The sequence below is a fragment of the Artibeus jamaicensis genome, unplaced genomic scaffold (genome assembly GCF_021234435.1).
Source record: "Artibeus jamaicensis isolate MK-2021 breed Jamaican fruit bat unplaced genomic scaffold, CSHL_Jam_final contig_519, whole genome shotgun sequence".
Taxonomy (NCBI): Eukaryota; Metazoa; Chordata; class Mammalia; order Chiroptera; family Phyllostomidae; genus Artibeus; species Artibeus jamaicensis.
This window is the reverse complement of record NW_026521871.1, coordinates 39834263-39858809: the sequence shown is the minus strand read 5'-3', so window position 1 is coordinate 39858809 and position 24547 is coordinate 39834263. Positions and strand designations below refer to the sequence as shown.

The window sequence follows — 24547 nt, the reverse complement described above, 5'->3', positions numbered from 1 at the left end:
ATTTCCACGGGAAAACTCGGTTTGAAGGTCTGGCTCCTGCCCACCACTTTGCTTCTATAGGTTTTCCATACAGAGCTGAGTCACATTTGCCAGGCCAAGACAAACCAGTCTCCTACAGTAATCAATTAATTACAATTGTAATTACTTTTCTAGTGTAATTTTTATTTATAAAAAACATTTTGAAGGTGGGGTCTTAACTCATTATTTTCCCACATGCTTAGCTTCATGTTGAGTTTATAATAGGCTCCAATAAACATTGACTACATGGATAGAGGAATCAAAGGATCCAAACAAATCTGTGTATTATAAACTCAAGTAGATAAATCACACACTTCTATCACCACATGATCAGAACGAGAATCTCGTTTTATGTGTGCTTGCTGAAAGCCATGTTATCATGTGCTCCAAACTTAATTTTCCATTCTCTCATTAAGGCTTTATTTGATGAGCTCATGAAGAAATGCAGCTGAAGGATGATGAAATCATTATTCTGCTCATAGAATAGATGTGGATCCCATACTTTTCTCATCTTTCCTGTGCTTTGGAAGTACAGTTTTTGGTTATGTCACACTTAATTTGTTTTTGTGCACATTAGTGACTAGCAAATCAGCTTCTAAACATTCCTTAATTGCTTTAGTTTTCATTTTTTTAATATTTGGAACCCATTCTGGGTACAGAGCAAACTGAGAATCATTTCTAGAAATGCTGTAACTGATCTCATGCCTATCAGTCATGGCCTCCTCTGGCCAAGCCTCTGAGACATTGCAGTAGAAATCCAGGCAACTTCGGTAACTGGAACAAGACATGTACTTGGAGTCTGATCATATGATAAGTCACTGAAACCCTTTTATGTGGCTTTAAACATGGAGCCACTTACAAAAGCAAGCAATTCTTAGGAGAATGAAGAAGGCTGAAATATTGTTATCCCTCAATCTTTCTGATTCCTCACAAAGAAAGAGTAGGGGAGAGAGAGAGACCTTAGAATACATTAGTCTATAATAAAAGTAATGCCTAAAGTAATGTAATCAACATCTTTCATAGCAATTATATATTGATATCTTAGACTTAGTGTTAACTATTTAGAAGCAGATAATGGGACTAAAAAGCAAATATTTTTAAATCTATTCCTCTACCTCCTTCTCTAGGTCCCAAGCAGAAACCTGCCTTGCTAAATGGTCTGGAATTTATATGGTGGGTCTCTATTGTCCTCAGAAAATTGCTTTGGAATATTTCTGTGTCATTATTCACTTCACACCCTTTCTTATAATCCTCTCATTGGATTATGTGATTCTATTATTTGTTATATTAAATTTAGTTAATTAGGGATCTGTAAAGTATTATGTTTTAGAATACTCAGTAGTCTGGATGCTGAGAAATCATGACTTCAGAATATTCAAGTTAAGAATCATATCACCATCAAAAAACAAAAAAAAAAACAAAATTAAAGCCTTCACTATTTCTTTTGTTTTTAAGGATTGTGGGGTGTACGGTAATGGGGTTGTAAAATTTGGAAGATATCAGGAATATATGACAAGATGAGAGTTATAAAACTTAGAGAAAGTTTGCTTCTTAAAAAGGAGCTTGAGACTTGGCACCATTTATAGGCCTGGTGTTGTGGAAGCATTTGGGAGCCAATACAATTCCCTAAGATTCTGTAAATGAGAAAGTTATTTGTCTCCCATGACAATAGCAGGAAAGTACAATAAATATCAATAGCCCTAAAGTATAGTTTTGCTGGATTTCAATTTTTGTTCATTTCTGTTTATCTTGTTGGGGTTTGGGGGAGAAGGGAATTTTTTTAAATCTGAAATTTCCTGATAAATGAATCAGCTGTTGTTGGATTTTATATGTAAAAGCATAATGTAAAAGTGTTTCCAGAAGCTTAGAAAGAGTGATTTTAGAAACTTAAAGAATACTGCTTGCCCATTGAAGATGCCAAAATATCTAGTAGTAATTCTTTCTTTTTCTTTTTTGAAAAATGCCTCAATTCTTCTCAAAGCTATTATTTAATCTCTTCACTTTTATCTTTCTGATGGGTTTTTCTTTGACTGTCTTATATTGTTGATTAGGTAAGAATTTTACAAATATTTTTATATTAGCAATAGTGGTGGAGCTGGAGAGTATTGCACCTTCTATAAGCTGCACTGAGATAACCACCAACAGTGGGGTGGAACTTGTGGCCCTTTCCAAGGCCATGGCTCTTACAAGCCTCAAATGTCAGCCCTGGCATCTCCCTGTGCTTGTGGACTGGTTTGGTGGTCCATTGGATGTCAGGATCCCTTCCGGGATAGACTTATGGAATGGATCAATGAGGATAACCTCAAAGAATTTGTACATGCAATCTTACTGAAACCAGTAAGAATTTATGACTCTCCGAGTGCCACAAGGCATCAAGCTCACTCCTGGGCAACAGACTGGAGGCTTTAGCTGATTAACACCATAATGGACAAGCTTGTCATAGGTCACATCCTTAGTAACAGGGCATTTGTGGCCACCACCACAGAGCACACTAACCATATAATATAACTTTGCCCTTCCTTGGCCTTGTATCCTAGCCTGTGCACTTTATCGGGCCTGGTGGGGTGGGGGGCCCTGTGGAGCGCTGAGAGCTGGTGGTACTGCCAGCAGTGCACCCTGAGAAGGAAGCGCATCACATCGGACTGCTTCTTCCTCCATAGCTCCTGGATGTGCTTGTAAGTTACCCATCTTGGCTCACCTGATGGCTGTGGACAGACAGAAAGGAAGAACCTTCCTCCTTCTGATGGGTTTCTTTCTTTCTTTTTTAAAAAATATTCACCCTGGGATATATTTACTTATTTAGAGAAAGAGAGAGAGACATCCATGTGAGAAACATCCATGGGTTGCCTTCCTTACATAGCCCAAATGAGAATTGAACCCACAACCTAGGTATGTGCCCTGACCAGGAATTGCACCCACAACCTTTTGGTGTAGGGATTGATGCTCCAACCAACTGAGCCACCCAGCCAGGGCCCCTTTGATGGGTTTTCTAAAGGTATTTACACATAACGTATAAACTTTCAAGAAGTTTCTTTTTCCTCACTTAAATATGCATTGTTTTATTCTGTGTATGACTAGGGGGAAAAGTCATTTAAAGACATTACCAAAGCCTGCAGAAAATGCTCATTGGTACTCAAAGTATTACACTAGTCATTTTATTTTCACTGAGTATTTTGAGCTAAATGATACAGAACTATTTCTTATTTTCCTACAGAGTTTTCCTAATTAATCTGGGGAAAGAGGCACTTTCACTGACACAATTAAATGTTATAGGGAAAGTTGATGTCACTTTGTCTCTCATAAATTATAGCAAAATGAGCTGAGGCAAAATTAAGTAATTAGGGCTGAAAATGAGGTTCCACCATTTTAGCTTCAACTGGAAGTGCAGGCACATAGTTACTGAAATAAACTACCTTTAAACCAAGTAATCTTCATTACTTCGGATATTTAGGTAATTTTTCATACTTTATTTTTATACAAAGGTAGGATATCACATAATACAGAGAGTCAAACACTTGGCTTCCAAATGATCTCAAATAAAGGAATAAACCTATTTCTACTGGAAACTAGAAACAATCATTTTGTAGAAAGCAAATAATTCAACCATATTTCAGCTTTGTGGTATGCTATAATGAGTCTCAAGTTTCTAGAGATGATATGAAGCTGAAAATAAAGGCAATTGAGCTAGACCCAGATGTATTTGTGGCTAAATGTCAAATTCCAAAAGGTGAAGTCCAAGAATACAGACATCCGGTGTGATCTGTTTGATTTTCATCTGTTTGTGTGACAGAAAATACCATTGACAAACCTAACAATGGAATCGCCTCTCGGCTAGAAATTGAAGATGATTTATATCAGAGAATAAACTCTGGAAATATACTTCATTTTGCTGGACTTTAATTTTTAGCTTTCATAAAATTAAGCCTCTGAACTCTATAATTGCTATCATCCCTTCCAGCCTGATTTTCTATGACAACATTTAAAACTCCCTTTAAGCTCAAACAATTTACATTTTAGTACTGATCCTGTTAAGAGACCAATCAGTAGCATTTTAAGTAATGGAACCCAGACAAAGTGGCAGCCTGGTGAGCAATCACAATAAATAAATATTTTAAATTTAAATCAGGCTGCACAATTTACAAAGAGCTTCTCATGCTTATCATTTCAGTGTTGTTTCTATTTCCTAAACTTCACAGCTTGCAAATAATAGAACAAATGATTTCATTTAAGAAACAAGGTGTCATCTTTGACAATTCACTATCTTTGCAGACTTTTCAAAGGAGTCTATAGAACTGGCTGCCAAGGTCAAACTTTGACATGGCAGTGAGCTTTTCTTTACACTAATATCTCATTGTCTGCCTCCTGGCAACACGGCAGTGATACACAGGAGGGCAAATATTGAAGTTTAATAACGTATCGTTCTCCAATTATAATGGAATGAGCACTCATCCTCTTCTCCATTTTATTGGACTGCGAGGAAGAACTAAATGGTGTGATGAGCAGAGGGTGGCCTCTAGTTGATATTTCAAATCAACTATTTATTTATTTGTTTGTTTGTTTGTTTGTTTATTTATTATATTTTATTTATTTATCTTTAGAGGGGAAGGGAAGGAGAGAGGGAGAGAAACATCAATGTATGGTTGCCTTTCGTGCGTCCCCTGCTGGGAACTGGCCTGTAGGGAACTGGTCTGCAACCCAGGCATGTGCCCTGACTGGGAATCGAACCACGATTGTCTGGTTCGCAGGCCCGTGCTCAATCTACTGAGCTACACCAGCCAGGGCCAAATCAACTATTTAATATAAGCATAGTTCACATAGTTACATAGGTTCTCTATGTAAAAAGAATAATAATGTACCTCAAAAGCACTGAGTAAATGTGTATGTGAATATGTATGTATGTCAATGCTTGTATTTATTAAATCCTTATGATGTATTGGTCATCTGCCCTCTTTCTAAAAAACCTCATACATTTTCAGCATTTAAAATGTCCCAAATCCTTAGAGAGAAAAAAAGCATAAACCTGGGCATAAACACAGGCTCACTTTACTAACTAGCTGATCTTGGGGAAGTTATTTAAGCCCTCAGAGCTTCAGTTCTCTCCCTTACATAAATGTGTGTGGTGGGCATGGGGGTGACCTTTGTGCTTGCAAAAATAGCTCTCTAAAGCATAACCAGGGGCTATTTTTCATCAAAAGAACTTAGCTAGCACAGTGTCTTAAAAATAGTAGGTGCTCAGTGAATATGAACTAATTTTATATTCCTTGCCACAGGGTCAAAAAAAAAAGTGTAAAAATCTACTCTAGTTAGAATGCTAGGTTCCTTCAAAACAAAAGCAAAGAGAAATGAAAAACCCAGGTTATTGAACATTTTGTGTCTTGTAGAATGTGAAACCTCATTTGGGTCTCTACTGATTACATTAAAGCATACTTTTCTCTGCATAGTCCTCCCAAATGTCAGGGACTGGACACTCTGAATTTTTAAAGAGTGACTATTTTTACCATTCTTTCTTTTTTCCTCTTTAAGTAGTGCTATTCATTTTGTCAAGTAATTTTCTTAATAAATCCCCCCAAATTTCCATGCAACAAAGAAATGACAGTGAGTCAGTAAATAATGTCTGTCCACTGTGTTCTTAGCCACAGAATTATCAGTGACAAGGAGACCAGAATAAAAATGAGATAGGGTTGTGCCCTAATGTACAAGTGGGCTTATAGACAAACATTCATTCCATATATGTGCTTGGCACTGGAGAGATCATGGTAAAAATAAATAGACACAGTCCCTTTTTTCATGGAGATTACTGCTAAATAGGGAATACTGATATTATTTAAGTAATCATATTAAAGGATATATAAACTAAGAAAAATGCAAGGAAACCAATGGAACACAGTTCTGTCAGAGTGTATAATAAAGGTGTTTGATTAAGATCAAAAGAAGAGCAGGAAGCACCTCCTGTAAAAGTAACGTGAGCTGACATCCATCAGATGAGTAGAAACTATCCAGGCAAGATGGTAGCAAATGTCTGACTGTCCAAAGGTTATGTGGTAGAAAGCATGCAAGATTTCATAGTTTGTGCTAAGGGTTTCTGTTTTTATTTTTAGACTAATGGTGAAAGTGGGAAGGCTTTGAGGAATAGTAAAGCTTTGAAAGAGAGAGCCCAGAGTTAATGCAAGAAGCCTGGATAGTAGACTATTGCTGCAACCTAAGTGAGAGTTGATGGTAGCTCTCTCTAGGATAGTGGTCATGGACACAAAGAGACATTAACCTATATGAGACTCTGGATGTGAAAATATGTAGTGCATGGAGGAAGATTAGTTGTGTTGGGTAAGGAAGATCAGAGATGGAGAGAAAGATATCAAAAAGTTTTCTGATATACTCAGCCAAAGAATTCTAGAAGATGACTAGGCCTGAGAAGTGAATAAACAATACAACAAAGAGAAGGAATCATCAGTGGTATCTGGTTCCTAAGAAGGGAAAGAGGAAGGCATGCAAAGCCCATGTAGAGGGGTTGGATTTAGATAAGACTAAGGCCTCCCTTCTGTAAGCTAGCAGGTGAGAATTAGGACAGAACGAGCACAGTTGTAGGCAGGCTTGCAGGTGTGACATCCGGAAGGCAAGTGAACTTGTATAATGGCTTCAAATTTCCATGACCGTAGGTGAGAATTGTCGGTAGTCATGGGAGAGGGGAATATCTGTGAATAGGTTGAGCTTATTGAAACATGTGGACTGAGTTGGTTAGAAAAATGCTAGGTAGTGCTGAGAGTACATCTGATTTGGATGATTGTTAACTGTTGGAGACACCAGTCTGCCTGTTCTGTGGCTTCTTCTAGCAGCACTTGGTTGCTCAGGGGCAGGCTCAGACAGAACGCTGGACGATTCCTTTTGGTGCTACATAAAGACAGAGGCAAACATCTTTAAAGTGGTGGAAAGAAAATGGTTTACATCATAAACCTTGGTGTCCAGGCAGAATTTTTTTCTCTTATTTTCTATCAGCATTTGGCTGAGTTTAATATTTAAATAATGTGAACAACACCCCCCAGTTAACTCCTGCCAAGCTTCAGTGAGTCAAATAAGTACATGAGTAAAGTCTTACTTTATTTCTGTTAAGATTTCACTGCAAGAAGTAAACTCAGTATGTATGTGAAGCTTTGCAACTCACTTCCATCTGTCAGTTGCCTTCTGTTAACCTGAAGAGGTGATTCTTTATCAGCCACACATACAGGTGTATGACTCCAAACACTCTCACTCATCTCTAGTCTATATTTATTCAATAATAATAGCTTCAGAGCAAAAAATGCAACAATAATTTTGCTCAAATTACCTCTTCTCCATTTGAATTTCTGCACCACCAGATGCAGAAATCAAGTCTCAAAATGATTAAGCAACTTGTCCAAGGATACCCAACAAGTAAATGTCAAAGCAAAAGTAGTAACCAGGTCATTTTGCACTTTGTCTCCATAACTAAATATTTTCAGATAAAAGTGTAATTGGACAACCTCATTATATGCTTCTAATTTCTGGCACAGTGTTTGCATATATGCTAAGGAAGAGTCTTCCTCTTGGACACAGAAGACTACTACTGAAATGATGATCACTGAATTGAGTGTTTCCCATGATCTGATACAAAGATTTAATGGGGATCATGTGGATTAAAGTTGAGGCTGCCAGGCCTTTATGCCTTTCTCCAATGCAGTTCCACCACTACCTCCTATCAAAATTCAATTCCACTGGACTGAAACAGAGTCTGTTCACTTGTTGTTTTCATATGCTTTCACATGCATACTGTTAAAAATTCCCTGTGCACACTGAAGTTAAAAGTTTCCTTTGCACACTAAAGACTGAAAACCATTAGCTTAGCAGGACTCAGTTCTTTTCAAACTGACATGAAAGTGCTTTGTGTACATCTATTAGTAAAGATGAATTTATCTTATCATGAAAATCACAAATCTGAATACATAGAACACAAACCCATTCAACTGACCAAGCAAGGAAGTCCAGAGGTTCGTATTGAAAGAAGATGCTTAAGTGTTTTTATGAGAAATGGCAGGCAAAATTTGTTTCGCCTCTTAATGATTTTATCTATTCGCTCCCCTGCCTCCACCAGCCATTTCTTTGAAAAGGGGAGATTGAACCACCTGCATATATTGGGAAACTGCTTCTGCCACTTGATGGAAAACCCACTTAGAAGTCAGAGGATGGAAAATGTTCTCTGCCAGTGATTACAGATTGCTGTGATTCCATTCTGAGGGCAGATGCCAAGAATCGTGACCTAAAGTGACATTCTTAGCCACAGGACATTCCTTCTGCTGTGCTAGTGTGTATTTTCCAAAATGCATCATTATGTCTCCAGTGTAGCTGCAAATGCAGAACCTGAGACAGAGTCTAATGCAGCAAAAACGCCTCCCTAGCTGAACCTCCCTTTCTTCCCCAGACTTTGCCCCATCAAGCTACAAAGGCTACTTGAAATACCTCCAGTGACTCCTTTTTAAAGTATCAATGCAACATTTTGCAAAATGCTCTTGGCATCTATGGAACACTGAGAGGGTGTGGAAGGATATGTGTTTTCTCAGTCTTGGACACAAAGGGATAGTGAAGCCAGAGGAGCAAAAGGAAGCACAAACAAAAGCAACCCCACAGGGCCAGCCCTTAGTTTTAAGGAGCCTATGTACAGACCTGGGCTTTACCAGACACTTTGACAAGCTTTGGCGTCATCACCCACTGGTTCTGATACAGTTACCCAGAGGGCTTGACCCCTACAAGAGAATGACTTAGGCTGGATATTTAAGTAGCACCCTGAGGGCTTCTCCCCCTGCAGAGTGCCTACTCTTATCCCTGTACGAAATGGATATTCCCTCCTAATGACTGGCAGGGCCCAAAGAGCACAATGGCAGCCCTGACCGGTGTAGACCTTGTCATTCACTCTAGATAGGGGCCTCTGGGTGGGGACAGGGGTGGAGGATTGGTTTAATCTTGTTCCAACAAGCACTGCTGTGCTCTGTTTATATGCTTCCACAGCATATTAACTGAGAAAAGTTGAAATTGCCAACTGCCCATGAGGAAATGTCACATTTTTTGACACTGAGATTTTACACTTAAAATAATTCATTATTCTTAAGAGTCATAGTGTTTTGACCAGGACTCCCCTGCCAATGTATTAAATCTAATCCAATTCACCAAAAACATTTTGATTACTATGTTCAGACACTAGGGATATTCTGATTCTTAAAGTACCATGTAGCCCAAAATCACAAGGAAGGCAATGTTAAAACACAGAATGCTGGGCTCTAACTCCAGAGTTTCTCATTGGCTGGTCTGGGATAAGACCCAGAAATGGCATTTTTAACAAATTTCCAGCGAATGCCAATGCTGCTCATCTAGGAACCATAGTTTGGGAACTACTGTCGTAGATGGCTTGATTCAACAGGTTTAGTGTAAGACACAAGAATGTTTATGTATTGTGCATGGTAGGCGATAGGTATTCAATAAACAGTTGTTGAGTGGATGGATAAAATAGTGGATAAAAATATAGAATGACTATAGTACGTGAGAACGTGAAAGTGGCAAAATTCATTCTGGTTACATGGTGTTCCATGTGAAGAAACGTCAAGAAAGGACCCAGGTCATTGTTTTAAAAGTCAAATAGGGTGTGTATTGGCAGGAGGCATTTCCAAGCTAAGAGAACAACCTGTTGCAAAGGCACAGAGCAGAGAAGAGACATGTGTGGTAGGGAGTAGGCACAAATGGTATTACATATGACCGAAACTGAGCCTTGCTTCTCCAGCAGATGCCACTGCTCCTCCTTCTTCTACCTTCCTGAGAGGCTCTACTTCTTCTTTTACTACTTATTTCCTCCTCTACCCTCACTGTCCTTTTCTGTTTGGGCCATCTGATAAGTCTTTGGGACTATGGCAGATACTTTGGGGGCCACCAACACATCTACTCAGCCCACCTCTTATTTCTGAGCAGCTGTACTAGGAGGTCCCATGCATATGACTGAGACCCACATTAACTATGTTCTTCATCTTCTCTCTCTTTTTCTGTCTCAGAGCTTCCTCCAAATTTTAGAAACTGCATCAGCCCATATGCAGGGGAAGCCAGAAGGGTCAGGAAGTTTACACACTTGGGAGCCACCATTAAACAGTAGGGGAGAGGACTCAGTGGATGCTTGAGCCAGCAACTGATTCTTTGGAGGCAGCTTGCTCAGAGGGTCTGCTGTAGGATTAAGAGCCCGGACCCCACAGTGATAGCCAGGTCTGTAGCACACCTGTTATTTATTATTGTTGCTGTGGTTTGTTTATCTTTCTCTCATCCTGCACTCTACCTCACCTCAACCTTGTTCTCTGGGATCAACTTCCAAATAAGCCACATCTGGATCCTTATCTCAGAAAACCCAACTGATAAGAGGCCTCCACAGCCAATGCAAAGACAGGTCTAGCTATGCTTTCCTTGAATGCTTGTCTGAGGTGGCAGGTGAAATTTCAAGAGCAATGGTCTTCAGCCACAATGAACTTGCAGACAGCAGAAGAGGGATTAATCCAGCAGAACATGGATTAACAGCCCCTGAAGACAAAAGAGGTTGTTTTCAATTAGAGTGACAAATTCACTTACTTAAAATTAACTGTTGATTTTTGTGACCTTGGTCTTGTAATTTTAACCTTCAGGATAATCCATAAACTCTAAAATGGCTATCCCTAAATGACAGCCAAAATGGTCTCAGTCTTGTGACGTTATGGTATACTGTAGGATGTTAGAAAGTGAGCTGTAAAACATCTGCATTGCCCTTGCATTGGCAAACATTAACCTGATACACAAAAACACATCTCCAAACACAGTGAAGCTCTAGAACAGAAAGTCAACCACGTCCTCAGCTGAAGGTCGGAAATAACAAAGGAGGGTCACAGGAAAGGCTCCCATAACTTTACCTAGGAACCACTCAAAGCAAATCACCCTGGAAGACAATTTTATACTCTTCATTTTTCCCCAACAAAAACACAGGCATATTTAGCAGCAGGCAATTCAAAAATTCATGAAAAATAATTCATGAGTTTTTTTTTCAGGAGGATGATAGCATCAGCTCTTAGTGAAGAGAAAATAAATGGTCACCAGCATGAATATTTCATCCTTCACTCTCCGGGCACCAGGAGAACAGCATATACAAATCATACTGATGCACTGCCCAGAGAAAGCTGCTCAGGGTTTGCAAGGTAGGAGGTTCCGGAAAAGCACTTGAAATTTCAGCCACCACATGATATGATTTGATGACAGCTGGAAACCTCCCTAGGTATTTGAGAGTCTAAAATGCACTCTGAATTTCAGGTGTCTCCTTTTTGCTAAAGTCACTGAAGATACTGACTGGGGCATGCATTTGTACATACTCTTTCAGCTGACCTTGTGATCTGAATCATGATCTCACGAAGGCCTGCATTCGTCCCTTTGTTAATATTCTCAGAACACCACCCTCCTGCAAAAAAACAACAAACAAAAACCAAAAACTTATCTATTGGTTGGTAGAAATAAAAGGCAGGAAATTATAAGGCAAGTGATTGAAAAGTAGAATGAATAGAAAAGAAGGTATATGAGAAAGTCACAAAATATCTTCTTTAATCTTAAAGAAAGAGCTCAGTTCTCTTAACTAATTTATGCCCCAAGCCCCTTTACATCTAACATCTGTAGAGAGCATCATTTTTCAGAACAAGCTTTCACAGACATTATATAAATTTATTCCAACAACTACCCACTAACAGTGTGCAGAACAGATATCTCCAAAGTTACTTTAGGAAAAAAGGAATCGTGTTTCAAAGGGTCAAATCTTCAGGCTGATTGGTGATTTGGGACTCTCAATCTAAGGCTTTCTTTGCTATAATGCCTCTTCTGAGTCAGCTGACAGGTGGACCTTTACTTGGGTAGTTTCTAGAGCAAGTTGCCTCAAAGTGGGTTCTGTAGTTTGCTGCATGTTTATCTACCCTTGAAAACCAGCTCTTGTTCAGACCGCCTAGGTTTGAATTCTGGATTCTCAATTTGCTACCTGCATGGCTTTGGGAAACTTACTTATGGTAATTAAGTCATGTTTTTTCTATCTATAAGACAGCAATAAGTATAATTCTTTACTGATAAGATGAAAGAATCAAATAAAAATGCAAGTAAGTCATCCTAACACAGAGATTGGAATTGAGTTGGTAATCATAAAAATGAGCTTCAATGCTACTGCTGATGATGCTGATAATTACCATAGAACCCAACAGGGGTCAGCAGCCCAGGAGAGCCTGTGACTTAGGCAAAACACTTGTGTTGACAATACATGCCTGTCTCCCTTTGGGGCTACCTTTTACACAAACACATTTAGTCAAGCTTTTATGTAATTCAAGTTTACTCACATTAGTGAAGTTTAAATAGGTTTGATTCAAGAGCCATAGTCTTTAGTCCTAGAATGCCACATATAGTATAATTCTTTTTTTTGTTTCTTAATTTAAAAACAATGTTTAAATATATAAGGAAATATACGTGTGTCACAACCATATTTTTCCCAAAGAATGGAAATGATAAACGCAAGACCAAAACAGTGGTTATCTCTAGGAGGAAGTAGGGAGATCCTATGGAGAAAGAAAACAGACATAGGTTAAGTTGTTAATGAACTAGTTTTGAGTTGAGTGTTAGCATTGTAGACAGTTATTATATTATTAAATGCATACATAAATAAATAATGCTTTATGTATTTTAATGTTAATAGTGGGTAGTCAAGTAAGCATTTTAATTTGACCATTGTTTCACATCCAGAATATTACAAGTAGAATGAAAATATACAAGATCAGTTCAACTAAATTCAATATATTTTTAAAGAATATACTCTATGTGAGGCATAAATTGAATAACATTTATTTATAGATGACATTAGTATTTAGCAAGTAAAGCTATTCTCAAGAAACTTGAAATTTATTTTCTGGGCACATCTCTGCTCTAGTTCAATGGTCATGTCATTGTTATTTACTTTTTTTATACATCTCAGTGATGTTATGACAGGGAGTGGATTTCCACAGACTCAGGTGGGCTCAAACATTGCTAAAAATTTGCCCATTTAGGAAAAATACAATTATGTGTAATCTGAGATTTAAATTTCTCACTTCTAAAATTTCAGTGATAGCATATTTACTCTGTAGGCATAGCATTTTTTAGCTTAGGTCCTCTTACATTTAGAGGTTTAATAATTAGACCCACCATGAAGCAGCCACAAAACCATAAATCTGTGAGTTAATATTTATAAAGTGCTAGAAGTATGTCTGGCAAATAATAAATACTTATAAGTGTTTGTTAAATAAATAAATCTCTTTGGAAATCATGACTGCCTTTCCAACAAACTGTTATTCATCTCCTCAAAATTCTATGATTTATTTGCCCTGAGAACAATTTGCCCAAGGAAAATGAGGACAGCCTCTAATTCTGTACTTTGTTGAACAAGTTAGCAATGATTTTCATGACTTCCTGAATTTTCAAGTCCAATGTGTCATATCAGTGACAAGTTTCAACCTTCTAAAGTCCTAGGAAATCCAGCAAATTTGGACTCTCATAGCCCTTAAATTCCAGAATGTTCTTGTCTGAAGGTTTAGCCCACTTAATCCTTTGAGTGAATGTTTACAACACATATGTTTAGCTATTTCACACATTGAAATAAATTAAACATATATATTTTGCTTTGTAGAGGACAAGTGGTTAACTCCCCAACATTCTTTCCATGCTGCTCCATTGTGTAGCAACAACGCGATTTTGGGTAGGATTGACCCACCCCAAGCTTCAGAATGTATACCAGTTGATCTAAGGCAATTAAGAAAAGCCCATATTTCTTGTCACTGAAACTGAATTAGGAAAGGTGAAGAGGAAGGATAAAGACTTGTTTAGTCTGTTCTGGCCCTTTAAGTGAGAGAAGCGGCGCCTTGGAGTCCCAGGTCGCTGGGTTGTGACGCTGTATGTGGGGGCGTGGTCAGAGCGGGGAAAATGGCGCTGCCGCTGCCGCCGCCGCAGCCGCCGCCACCGCAGCCGCCGCAGCCGGTCCCCCACTCACTCCCTCACCCACGCGTATCCGGGCACCCACAGTCAAGTCGCTACCACCGCCTCCCCGCTGACTCCTCCGTAGTCGCTCACCCGGTGGGCTGCTCACTAGGTCCAATCCTGGGTTTGGAACCCGTGCGACTGGATTTGCGCGTCTGGATTCCGCGTCCGCGCCCGGGTCGATTGAGTTCTCCTTTGTAACTCCTCATCCGCCGCCGGTTTCGCCCCTTATTGGTCGGGCCGAAGTATTTGTTGTTTGCGGACTTCCGAAAAGTTCAGTTTTCCGTGTTCTGGTTGTGTTTTCTGATGCTAATATTTAGTTGTCCTTAAACTTGGTTGTGAGAGGAGGCAAGGCACATCCACCTTAAACCTCCATCTTGGGGGACCTCAAAGTCCCGGAGATAAATCTAAGTGACGAAGAAATAGCAAATCTCTCAGACGCACAGTTTAAAACACTGGTCATCAGCTTCCTCATAGATTTGGTGGACTATAGCCACAAATTAGAGAAACATATGAAGGCTAAATTAAGGGAAATGAATGGAATTCCACAGGAAACCCATAGAGATGAAAAAAAAACTGGGACTCAACTCAATGGAGTGAACCAGAAGGAAGAAAAAATGATCAATCAGAAAGGAATGAAGAAATAAGAATTCAGAAAAATGAGGAGAAGCTTAGGAACTTCCAGGACATCTATAAACGCTCCAATATCCGAATTATAGGGGTACCAGAAGGGGGAAAGACACAACCACCAGTGGAAAAACTATTTGAACAAATAATAAAAAGAAAATTTCCCCAATCTGGCAAAGGAAACAGACTTCCAAGAAATCCAAGAAGCCCAGAGAGTACCAAAAAAGTTGGACTCAAGAAGAAACACACCAAGGCATATAATAATTACATTAGCCAAAATTAAAACGAAGGAGAGAATCCTGGAAGCAGCAAGAGCTAAGGGGACAATCACCTACAAAGGAGTCCCCATCAGGCTGTCAGCAGATTTCTCAAAAGAGACCTTACAGGCAAGAAGGGGCTGGAAAGAAATATTCCAAGTCATGAAAACTAAAGACCTACAACCAAGATTGCTCTACCCAGCAAAACTTTCATTTAGAACGGAAGGACAGATAAGGTGCTTCTCAGATAAGACCAAATTCAAGGAGTTCATCATCACCAAGCCCTTATTATATGAAATGTTAAAGGGACTTATCTAAGAAAAAGAAGTTAAAGAAACATGAACAGTGAAAGGACAACAAGCTCACAGTTATTAACAACCACACCTAAAACGAAAGCAAACTAAAAGGACAGCTAGATCAGGAGTGGAAACATAGAAATGAAGATCTCAAGGAGGGTTAGCAACAGGGGTGTAGGAGGAGGAGAAGAGGGGAGAAGGTACAGAAAATAAGTAGCATAGACAGTAGATAGAAAATAGATGGGGGGGCAAGAATAGTATGGGAAATACAGAACCTAAAGGACTTGAGACACATGGACATAAGCTAAAGGGGGGGTAATGGGGGGGTTGGGGGGGCAGGGTGGAGGGGAATGAAGGGGGGAATAGAACAACTGTAACAGCATAAACAATTCAAAAAAAATAAATAAATTTATAAAAAAAAAAAAAAAGACTTGTTTAAATGGTCGTGGGAGACTAAATGGCCGTGGGAGACTATGCTCTTCCCACCGCTGAGGTAAACATGGAAGTACATATTTTGAGTTCTTGCTGGTGGGCATCTTGTGACCAGAAGGAACCCAATACTCAGGAGGGAAAAGCAAAGAGCATTGCAGAGAAACAGATTTAGGGCCTCCGTTTACCTATGCCCAAAGGCTGCTCCACCTCTGAAGTTTTAAGTTAATGAGCCACAGACCTAGTTTGTTAATGAGTTTGAAATGAAAGCACCAGCATTCAGATTTTGACAGTGGATGTGTGGAGCTGGATGAACTGAGGAAATAGATGGGCATGATGAGGGCTCTTCTATCCATGATGGGGGAATTGATAATCATTTTTATTTAGAAAATCCCAAAACTTAATGTCATAAATAAACAAAGGAAGAAGGCAGACAGAGAAATATCACCATGTCTCTGGTGATTCTCGCCACATCACCCAGTGATTCTGACTAGCCAAAGTGCAAGAGATAAAATGGTAGGTATACATCAGTGAAATCTTTCATATACCTCTGTTTTGTGTCAGTAAACTCTTTTAAACACTTCTGTTTCTCTGCTGAAAGGAAATACAAATTTCTTATTATCAAAAGGGTAGGTCCTTCTGATTTATGTATGCTAGTTCATTATTTAAAATTTTTTATACAAATACCACATTGGTGATATTCCCATATCAGAGGTATTCTAAACTTAACAGAGCAATGTTTTCTGCCCCTGCCTCAGTGAAACTGTTTCACTGAAGAGGATACACTGAAATTCAAAAAGCCCATTAACTTGCACAAATCACTTGGCAGTGGCAGAATAATGTTAAAAGTCAAAACTCTAGTTTCTTTATCCAGTCCTCTCCTGACTACACCATGAAAATTGATTAGAAAAGTATTATATCAGTCAGCAATAGCTGAGTAACAAATGACCCCAGTGTCTTAAAATAGTTGTTTATTCCAATAAAATCTGTAGGTTGGCTGGGCTGCTTTTGCCTCAGGCTGCAGATCTGTGGGTTTCCTTCACCTGTCTCTCATTTTCCTTGGATTATAGGCTCACAAGAGAATGTTTTCATGGAAATGGCAAGGGTGCAAAAAAGGTCACTGCAGGCATATTTAAAGCCTTTCCTTGTGTTGCATGCATTAACTCTCCAATGGCCAAGTTGAGTTACATAGTTAAGTCCAAAGTCAAAGGAAACAAATGGCAAAATTACTGGGAAAGGGCAAAAAATTAAGGCAAAGGATTCAATCTACTGTAAATGTAAACAGACCGAGGAGCACTAAGTAAAAAATACATTTTCTAAAGTAAAATCAACAAAACGTCAATGAGGTTTTTATAAAGAGAAAGGCACCAGGGTGTAGCAGTCACACAAAGCATTGGGTAATGAGCACAAAGTGAATGCCTCACCTGAATCAAGTTCATTTATTTAGCGAGAGATGAGGATTAATGCTCCAAGTTTCTCATTAAATATTAAATCACAGCTCTTTCATCCAGGCAAATTAGCCTAGATATTACTATGCCAATGAAACTCCATCCAGACTCCAATTTGAAAGATATAGATTGGAGTACAAACTTGTTGTCTATAAATGGAAGGCTGTTCTAAGGACAAACAGAGCATCCTTCTCTCTAATGTTCAGTCATACTGTAGCAAGGGGATTTCCATAGTTTTTTTTTTTTTTTCAGCAACCACTGACTTGACTTTGGGCCAGAAATAAAATTATATTTGTTTTGCCCACATTTTCATAATGCCACCAATTTCTGACATTCTCAGGAGTATCAGTATTCAGGAAGTAAAGGGTTTGTGAGAGGATTAGTTAAAGAACAAATATTTGTTCATAAAGAAGCCCGCAAACAATTTTCATAAGGAAAAACGGAGGGAGGTAAAAAAAAGCAGGTGTGGCAGCGATGAATGTTAAGGTCATGTGAAATACAGGAGCTACATCAGACAGTGTGGGAGCTGCAGGGGCAACAGACAGATCAGCAGCGGAGGGGCACCCCTGAGCTGACTGCTGCCACAGCAGGAGACTGAGGGTGGAACCCATTGCTGCCGGGTGAGCAATAGACACCCCCACCAAGCATCTATAGAGAAGAAACAATGGTCATTTCTTGGTCTTTTCTCCTTGGACAAATAGAATAATTTGCAAATTATATAGTCAAATAGAACCTGGGTGGGAGTCTGAATTCTGCTATAGAAACAAGTCCTAGCCCCTACTATTTCACTAGCTGTGAAGAATTTTGAAAATTAGTTGGGCTAACCTACATTCACCTCAGTTTCTTCATCTGTAAAATGGAGAACTTAATAATTCCTATTCCTTTGTATGACTAAGACAACCAAATGGAGGTAGTGGATGTTGAGCAATTGACAATGTTAACAAATAACAAATGTTCATAAGTAGTAGCTACACTCACTTTATGAACTATTGTATTGTAAGTTTTTACCACACAGGCCAGGCAACAAATGTTTGTTGACAAATTGGTGAATCATCTTTCCTCTTCCATCCTGCAAGACATTCCAAGGGGCTGTACCTATATGTACCAACACTTTAAATGATAAATAATGATTTTATAAGAATGTACCCAACATTTTCAACATACACAAGTGATCGTACTCTTCATTTGGTTGCCTCTGAGTACAAAACATGGAAAACAAAGATTCCCAAACATCTGATTCAGTTACTTGGGGGTATCTGCATTTTTAAAACTTCTCTGGGTTATTTTGAGGCAGATAGTCTACATTTTGAGAAATACAGAAAGAGTATAAATCATGGTATCCTACATTTAAAGGGCAGAAAAATACTTTTAACTACAATGGAATATTTCTGAAATATTTCAGGAACTGCAATATTTCTACAGAGATTAAGGACAGCATTGTAAATGAAAATGGATTAGTTCAGGATATGCTATTTGTAAGAGACAAAATTTCTCATTCTATACCCAGCTCTTTATGGAATTTGGGTCATGCCATTTTTCTGTGTAATTTTCCACAATACAGTGAAATAAATGAGGATAATCTAGAGACAGCAAAATACCTACAAAAAATTCTTCTGGAGAAATGATTACAAATAGAAACTTTTATGATGGATTTATAGCCCTAGAGAGCAACCTCATAGGAAGAGAAACAAACTTTCTCATTGTTAGGACTGAACCAGTGATGTCATCTGTTCAATGTCTTAATGGAACTCAAGTTTCTCAGAGACAGGAAGTAGCATCACAAACCACATGACTTATTAATAACTGTGCTAGCATGAAAACCACAGTTTTCAACTGGTTTCTTTTTCTTTCTCCCCCCCCCCCGCTAAACCAGTGATTTTTCAGCCTATAGTTCCAAATTAATAAATGAGGAAAAGCTCAGGCTTATAAATTAATTTCAGTATTTTTCAAGGTCTCATGGGAATTTTCACATAATTAAGGCTATGGGAGAGAAATTTTAAAACCTATTTCCTTTCTTTTTTTTTACTCAGAATTAGGTAAACTCAGTACAGTAACATGGTAACTCACACACTAAAAAAAGATGCTTGAAAAAGATCCTGAAAAAGATTCCAGAAATTACTGCCTTCTAACAAGTTACCTCATCATAGGATTTCCTGGGACAACTGTGGGATCTAACTCTGACAGAAGTCGAGATGACACCCCATCCAATAGAAAACCTGCTTACTCAGACAAAAAGGCAGATACAGCTAAAACACAGTGACCGTAGCAAGGAATGGTTTTCACTGCCTGTATACTTACTTAACTTCATTATGTAGTGGCACTATAAATGAAGCCATGCATTTTCATAATACTAGGATAAACTTGAATTATTGGCTTAAATAATTTACTTAATTATTTACTTAGCATGAATCTGGATTCATGTTTAAGTAAAATCAGTAAAACCCAAAAGAACTAGTTAATTATCACTTAGCGATTGCAATATAGTAAAAAAAAATTTAAATACACATCTTCGGTAACTTTAACAAGAAAAAAAGACTCCTGTTACTATACTATATCAAGCTACCTGTTGCTACAAATTCACGTGTTAGGTTCCTCAGCTATAATTTTAACATCATTCAAAATGAACAGATCTCCAGATAAGAATACCCAGCAGACATGAACTGTTTGGACAGAATTTACTTCCACATTCAGAATGCATAGGATATTTTTTTCATTAGAAACCTCAAATTTTAAAACATGTTGCTGCAGTGCTTAAAATAAATATACCCAGCTAATCTGGCTGCATCAAACATTTGAACTCATCATAAAAGAATTATTTATGAAAAGTTCAAGTATTTATGGCCTCACATATTATAGTAAACTTAGGTCATTACTGCTATACCAAAGCATATCCCTCGGATGCTTCAAAGTATTTTCTTTAAAATGAATTATTCCTTATTATATAAATAATGCAAAAAAGGAGAATTTGTGTGTAATGGGCACCTATCATATTCCACATACCATGCTCAGAACTTTAGATAAAAGGTCTCAATATCTGTTATACTTGGTACTGCTATACCGACTTTCATTAAGGAAACTGGAGATTGAAGAGATAGAAGAGTGCAGGGGGGAGATGTAATGGATTGCAGTGCGGAAATAACCTCCTATGCCAGAAGTGACTCCACTGGACTGTATTATCCTCACTTAATTGAATGCAGAGTTGTACTTGGTACACATTATCCAAAGTATTAGAGATATTAGGTTGCAAGTGACAGAAGCAACATCTGAACAAGTTTAAACAAAATAGAAGAATTCATTTAACCCCATAAACTAAAAGGGAAGAGTTGGGACTAGCTTTTACAGGGACTGGAATCATGTATATGAACAAAGTCAAGGTTCTTTCTCTCCTTTCTGTACTGACTTCTCCAGATAGTAAAGGGCATGGTCCCAGGAGTATAACTCTACTATTACAATCTTGGAATATAAACCCCCCATCTACCAGCTGCTGGTGAAGAATTCCTAAAAGGGGGCTTGTAAAAAGCAACATTACTGAAATTTTGAATAGAATATTTTTTTGTTATGAGGGTCTGTGCTGAGCATTGCGGAATGATTAGCATCATTGTCCTCTGAGCACTAGCTGCCAATGGCATTCCCCAATCATGGCAATTACAAATGTCTCCAGGTATTGTTCAGTGTCACCGATGGTATGGCAAAACCTCCACCTGCTGAGAACCACTGCTCTGGAGGGAACTATGGCCAACCTGGTTTTGTTCAAGCATCTACCCTTGTATGCAATCCCGGTGGCCAGAAAGATGGAGGCAGTTAAAAATATGGCCAATTTAAAGCACATAACTAGTTTTCAAGGGGAGGAAATTCTCTAAGAGGAGGAGAGTTGTCCCAGCCAGGTGGCTCAGTTGGTTGAAGCATTGTCCCGCACACCAATAATGTTGCAGATTTGACCCTGGTCAGGGCACATACCTAGGCTGTGGGTTCTATCACCTGTCAGGGTGCATATGGGAGGAAAACAGTCAGTGTTTCTCTCTTGCATCTATGTCTCCCTCTCCCTCCCCACCACTCAATTCAATGAACAGATGTCCTTGGGTAAGGATTAAAAAAACAAAAAAGAGGAGGGCACAGCACAGACATGATCACTAAGAGTCATTCAGGCTGATGTACCCCAATTTGTGTCAATTTCATGCAGGTTATAACAGGAAAGCAAAACATGAGCTTCCCACCTGACTCAGATGGAGCCTGATGAATCTTTTGTAGCTAAGTGCTACATCTTTCAAAGCATTCAATATAATTTTCTATATTCCAGTTGCTCTGATGGAATATTTATTTGTACTCTCTCTTCCTTTGTCCCCAACTTTCATATTCCATTTTAAAAATGGGCAGCAAGTTCCCTTGTTCAGGGCACAATAGCTAAAACTTACTATCTACTAAATTCCAGGCACTGATTTAAGCATTTTTCATTTATCTCATATAATCTTCAAAAATGATTCTATGGTATAGGCATTATTTTTATTCCTGTCTTATAGAGAAGAAAAAAGCATTAGAGAAGTTAAGTGACTTGCCCAAATACTTCTAGCTGGGATTTCAAAACATATCTTTTCAGTATTACAGTTGATGCTTTTATCCACAACTAAAAGCTACAAAAGAATTCACCAAACTCAACACTGAGGCTCCCAAAGAGGAACAGTAGAAGTAATATGGTTCTTGTTTTCTCTAGTTGTTGTCTCCTATGTACATCCGTGTCTGAGGAATGAAGAAAAAGTCCCTGAGACATTTTTCAGAAGTCATTTGCTAATAAGCAGAGACAACCAATTAACTCAAAACCTACACACTAGCGAAGGGTACGCGAGGGTTTATCAGTAGTCACTCCTATCCAATTACCACCCCATTTCAGTTGATGTTTGTGAAGCAAGAGGGCAAAGGGTAGATGAGATAATTGCTCTGAAATATAATGCTTGGGGAACCAGCATTGTGACAGGCATCGTTTTTTTACAGAAGCTAGAAACAGTGGAGGAGCCTAAGTGTTTCAGCGGGTAAGAAGGAAATCTTAACAAAGTAGAGTCTAGGAGTGCTCGTCAACATCAATGAGCCCAAGGGCAGGATGTTTTTAACATCAGAACAGCTTCCAAAGAGAATTTTCCCACTTGGACAGGGACCCCTTAGAAGAAGAAGTGGAGGGAGACTGGCTAATGGTCCCAGCTCTACCTCAACAATTTGATTCATTTTCATTATTCATTTATTTGGTTTCAGTTTCTTTACCTCTAAAATTATGTGTTATGTTGCCCTCTGGACCACATCTCCCTGGTATAACCTACAGCTCAGGGCTGAGACAGTGGTGTTGGTGCCAAAGAACATTTCAACCCTACTTAGTCTAATCCAGACAGACACTAAGCACTTCTCTTGGCAATGCCCATCCAGCCTGGTCAGGAGAAGCTCTACACACAACTCAGCACTCTCTCTGCGAGGCAGAGGTCATATACCGGTGGGCCCCGCTCCACAGCTGGCCATTCCCTGCTTTGATGTTTTACCCCATTTGTCACTAGAACTGGTGTCACATTTGAATCCTCCACATTTAATTAGCTATGTCTTATTCTTCACACTGAACCTGGAAATCATCTTCAGCTGAATTGCACACATCAATCATAATCTTGCCACAGTTCTTAGTCCTGTCGGTCCCTGTCCTCTCATCCTCTGCCTGCTGCCCAAGTTTGTCTAGGATGAAATTGAGATCCACCCCCCTTAATTTTTTCCACTACTATTTATTTTGGTTTGTTTCACATTTCTTTTCTATAAATTTTTCTTATATTTTTCCATTACGATTTACATTATTTTGTATCAGGTGTATAGGAGAGTGGTTAGACAATCACCGACTCTACAGAGCATTTGTTTCACAGTTCTTGAAGCAGCTTCAACACAAGCATACAATTCAATACAAAGCAGAAGACCTCCCAAGGATACAATTCACTATACACAATACTTGTCCCTACTTGTAGTCCAACAGGCTGGATAACCTCTATGGCCTCTTTCAGCCACAACAATCTATAATGTATGGATGTGACAGCAGTGCTATTGAACGTAACACACAGCAAGAGACTTGCCATGCATGAGCAGCCGTTATGTTCCAACAAGAGCAGAACTTCGAAAATGGCTTTCCCCTGGGGTCAAATGATTTTAGATTTTCCACCCATAAGTAACTACACGACACTGCATATAGCAGTTGAAAGATAGAGGTGAAGCCCCATGGCCCCAGCGTGCAGGGCAAAACTCCCATCTCCCCTGTGGCATGGAGGTAAGTTAGAGAATGATGGGGAAATGCCCAGGGCTCCAAGCAGTGTCCTCTATTACCCCCGAGTCAATGGGAGCCCATAAGCAATTTCCTCGTAATACGTGTAATGCGATACTTTCAATGCCAATTTATTAAGTACATTAAAAATACTCTTATCACTTTATATTGTACCTTATATTCTAAAGAAAACAAAAACAAAGCTTGACTGCCCAGCTTAATGAGCCATCTAAGGTTAGCAGGCTTCACCATCAAACACTTTGGGATTTTTCCAAAAACCGAATGACCCACAGTCTTACAACCACGGAAAGTGTTTACACACTGCGCCAAAAGCTTAGAAGGAAATTCTTAAAGGAGAAGTTTCAAAGATGTTATTATTGGTGACAACATGAATTGGAACAGGTTTATAGATAAACATTTTAAAAGTGTTGATATCGAGGGAATATAACTTGTGGCTTTTATGTTATATGTTTGTTTATTATTTTTTATTCAGCCAGTATTCTTATTATTCACTCATGTCTATCACACTTTGTTTCAAAAAGAATGTAAAAGGGTTTATAAGGAGACATAAAATACAAGAAATAGTAAAAAATTAAAGTTGAAGTGAAATGTTTAAAAAGGAAAACACATCAGTGATATGAGCAAAGAACAGGAATGGGATTTAATGTGGACATCGGCCGCCATGTGAACTTGTGACCCCGCCCCGTGGCTGGCCAGACCAGCTACACAATTCACAATGTCCATAAGGAAGGAAACGAATCAACTGCTCAGGACGAATTGTGTAACTCACAGTGTTTCCTTTTTCCCATTAGCCCAGAGTCAGCGCCAATCAAGCTTTTCCTCAGAAAATAGGTCTGATTCAATTCTGTCACAGGTTACTAAGTGACAAAGGCCCCAAATTCTGATCCATGTTGAATTACTTTGTGAAATGTGGCAGCAATATTCATAGTTTTAAAGGTCTCAAGGCATGTATAGCAAGACACTTGCCTTTATCAAACTAAGATGGCCTTTATCAAAATAAATTAAGAAGGCCTAACTTAAAATAACATTAGTTCTGCCAAGAAAAATTGTATTTGCAAATGCTTCCTAAAGTTACTTCATTGGGTCACTGGTGCATGGGGCTAGAATGTAATGGATAATTAAAACATAAGGAATGTCCCA

The 24547-nt window shown here is 38.8% G+C and overlaps 1 pseudogene; it reads right to left on the bottom strand.

The window, feature by feature from the left end:
* Window positions 1-2095: 2095 nt before the first annotated feature.
* Window positions 2096-24547, bottom strand: part of LOC119057797 (60S ribosomal protein L15-like) — a 127280-nt pseudogene continuing 104828 nt past the window's right edge.